Raw genomic sequence first — 4449 nt, 5'->3', positions numbered from 1 at the left:
GACTTTGTTGATGTCTCACAAACGAATGAATGAATGAATGAGCGAATGATTTTCTGTACATGAGCAATCGCAGTAAGCGGTAAAAAAAGTATGTATACAACTCGCGCCATCTCTTTCAAGCTACAAGAAATGCATATAATGAGAGAGTCCGTTTGAGATGAATAGAATGAAATGTTAAGTTTAACATGAGAACAGGTAAAGTTTTGTGATTAATGTGATTAATTGTATAGCAAATAAGGCTAAAATTTATTGTATTGCACTTAATGCATTACTAAATGTTATGAAATTATTAAATCTATTGTTTACTCATAATGACGTAGATTTTATTAAAAAGGACTCGAGATGATATCATAGATGATCTTACTGTATTACTGACGAGTGATTTATACTTATTCATATTGCATTAAATAAAGACAGTATTGCACTATATATTTTTGATTCAGCAAGCTATATCCGGCGATAAAGTCAGCTTCAGGTGCAGTCTAATGGAGGGCATGTGCCACAAATGATCTGTAAATTTGTAAATTTCTGATAATATTTTTAAGTTCATCGAATTTTATGAAGTTTTCGATTCATCGGTAAATTCCTAAACATTGTTATACTAGATTCTCAAGAAACTAAGTTACCTCAGCATTAGGTTTATTTTGTCCGATTCTCAGAATTTGATAGATTTATTGAGAAAGATAACATATTTTATTGATTGGAATTTGAAAGTTAGTGTAATTCAGTAGGAATAATAGATAAGTATTTTGATAATTGAATACTTCAGCAGTAGGAAAATACTTAGAGTTGTCTTATAGTCAATAAGAATCCTATGCTGATATATTTAAACTTATAATGTTCTTCATTCAACAAATCAACAATCCTTCCTCATATTATACATACTTCATCTATTTTTATTGACTTCCTATGCAATTTTGTCACGTTAATTGATTAAGAATGAGGTATCAGATTAAGTACTAACAAAGAGAAACAAAATAGAAAAAAGAGACATGAAAATAATAAATTCACGGAAATGCTTAGTCCAAGGAAATTGAGTGTAATGTGAGAAACTTATTATTCATATTCTAAATTCTTTTTCGTTCATTGTTATAGATTTGATAATTTTTGAATTTTAAATGAACAAATTAAGCATATGTAATGAGATTATAGATCAAGTTGATTCCTTTTATTGGATAATGACGGAGTTCTAGACATTAAAAATTTTTAACACTCGATTTACGACGGGAATCAAATGGAAAGAATTCTATACAGCACGGTATAATGGAAATCAAAACTCGAAATCAAAGAATTTCTATGACTCACTCTGCTGCTTATTATTAATCAGTTTACCATCAATAACTTTTCTGTGAAATTTCGCTTCCTCATTTTAGTTCCCCGACCTTGTGTGGAATCTCTCTACATCATTTTTGTCATAGCTTTCATCTTTTAGTGTTAATGAATATGCATCATCAAGGATGAATGCGTTGGAGTTGCCGATTGTCTACGCATCTATTATGAATAATCGTGAAGCCCCCGATGATTTTTGGACATTATGAAATATTTAGAGTAATATGTCATCGGATTTTTGGATTTTTGATGCTGTAATGATGTTTTATGGTTAGGGGAAGGACCTTGTTTGATGATGAAAAGGATTTTCTTGATGATGATGTCATTTATTGAGCTTTAAGAATCAATTTTCGTCTTGAATTACAATTTTCCATTTCGCAGTAGCCAAAATGCCATTGAACTTTGCATCATAGCATTCTGAGTCAGAAGTCATCAATTATTATTCTAAAGATGCTAATAAAAAGCCATTACATAAAATATTCTTAAAGCTGACCGGTTCTACCAACATCCGAATGTGTCATCCGTATCACAACCTAAGTCATACCCAAAAATTCTCAATAATACATCCATATATGCATGATTACTAATTCACATCCTGATAACCTTACAACGATTGCTAATTATGAATCGTTCATCGAATCTAATCTACATCTGCTATACGATGAGTCAGAGATTCATCATTAATGTCTCTTGAAAAAAATACTTTTGTAGTACATTAAAATATTCACACAATATCGCTAAAAAAGACAAAAATCATTCCCGTATGATGACGAAAAAAAACTTGACCCACACTTGGATTTCAGAAATTCTTGGATATACTCTAAAAATAAACAATGTGACATCATCAGAACATTTTCGATGTTGGGAATTACCTGAATACCTTTCTACAATTTCACATTCCAGATTGCATGTCGTGTTTGTAGTAATTGACCAGAATGCTTTATTTCTCATACATTTTCATTTAAAATTCAATTTAATATCCATAAAATTTAATAAACTCAATCAAAATTTGTTTTTCTCAACAAAAAAAAACTATCTCTTACATTTAATTGGAATCAATTAAACTTTTTCGGTTAGACATTGACATTTAATTCTTTTATTTCTTTGTTTTTATTTGCTCTGTGTTTGTCTCTTTGATAAATTAAAGTGCTCTGCTTAGTATTTTTGATACTTTTTGTCAATTTTATTTAGTTGTGTTCTTGTGAGCCTCGGTGGCAATCAGTAATTTTCCATGTGATGTTATTGAGATAGTTTAAACTATTAGTTATTTAGGTGAATATGCTGATATCAGAGTGATCTTGAATTTTTATAAAAAGCAAGGGAACAAATTAAGAAATCAAGTGAAAATATACAAAATCATTAGATTGAATTGAATTTTGATTATTACCGATTATTACTCAACCGTGGATAATTTTATGGGTTACGGCTAATACTATCTTATCTTAATAGAGAGTTTAAATTTAGATAGAGTGTGGTGTACTACTTTTCAGTGAGTTTAAGCAAAGTAATTTAGGAATTTAGTAAGCATTTAAAAATTCTTATAAGATAAATCTACTATAAAATGCAAACTGGAAATTGAATTAACCTGTTGGCAAATTGTCTGTTGAGGAGATAAGTCAACAATGCTTATTTAAAAAAAAGTATAATTAAAGAACTTCCTTACGGAGTAAATAAGGATAATGTTTATTCTACGGAGTTCAAATACAAAGTAAATATTTACATGAAGGGGTCAAAAACTATAAAAGGGGAAAATCAACTAATTGTAGTTGTAAATATAATTTGAATACTAAACGACCGTTGTCAACATTATCACTTTTTAGTCAAAACATTCCGATTTCCTCAAAGACAAAAGACCACAATGATGTAAATATTGACATAAACAGCCATTACATAATATAACATGAATTTAGCAAAGTTAAATTTTTTTAAACAAAAGATATTGTCAACAAGTTGTCATGAATCACTGAAAGAAATTCATTAACACCAAATTCGTTACAGTTTTGCGATACATTCATCAATTCTTTTGTTTATTTTACGATCGTCTTATTTAATTAAATTAGCTGCTCATAAGTTGAAATAAGCAGAAAAAAGTTTTACAATGTTACAAGCATTTCCCTTCATCATCAAACGACGATTCATATTGTTTGTTTATGAAATAATCATGATCTCATTACTAAAATTACAATAATTTATTAAGATTAATTGCAAAATTCAGACGAAGATGAAAGAAGAGATTTTAAGACATTTTTTACTGGCATGATGTGACTGATTTATGACATAGGAAGTTCCGAAATGATCGATTGCCAATGGAATGTGTAAAATACCTTAAAAAAAAGCTTAAATTTCTTAAAATCATTAGTTTATATGCAAACTTTAATCAATTTATAACCTTAAAAGGCATATTATCTTATTATTCTACACACAACTCTTCTACTTCCACATCTAAAAAGCCGACTCATCTGAAAACATCGCGATCATCATAATAGCAAGTAAAGTAGCATATTGAATTGTTATAAAGGAGTCAAGTAGATAAACTCATTGTTATATTAATGAAAGAGAAGAGATTTATGAATCATTTATATTATTTTCATAATAAATGTAAACATAAAATAAACATTTGACAATTCATTATAATTCTAAGTAAGTAATGAGTCAAGTAACATATATGTACACTAATTGTTTCATTATTATACATCGATGACGAATTTAGGTAAAATGTTTATACATATGCAATATGATGCACATTTGAACTTTGATGATTATGAATAAGTCTATTATGAGTAGACTTCATACTGCTTATTATTAACATTTTGTTGCTGTGTATGCATTGTTATCGTTATGCGGAACAAAGGAAACATTTTATGAATGAATTTAAAAGGAGTGGAATGTGTCTTGGCTAAATATACACGAAAATGTATCTTGACTTTCTATGACGACTATGACAAACAAATCTGTTATACATTTTGATGACAGATGATCCTCAACAGCATTGGTATTGAGAAGAAAAATTGAAAAATGCGAAAATAATAATTTTTAAGTGATAACTCATTTCAAGTCTTTTCATGTTTACCCGTCGATGTGAAAAGTGCTGTCTAAAAAGTATTCAAATAATGAGATTTT

The sequence above is a fragment of the Chironomus tepperi genome, unplaced genomic scaffold (genome assembly GCF_022539635.2).
Source record: "Chironomus tepperi strain 1889 unplaced genomic scaffold, CSIRO-AGI_Ctep_v1 contig_177, whole genome shotgun sequence".
Classification (NCBI taxonomy): domain Eukaryota; kingdom Metazoa; phylum Arthropoda; class Insecta; order Diptera; family Chironomidae; genus Chironomus; species Chironomus tepperi.
Note: the sequence above shows the minus strand (reverse complement) of the source record.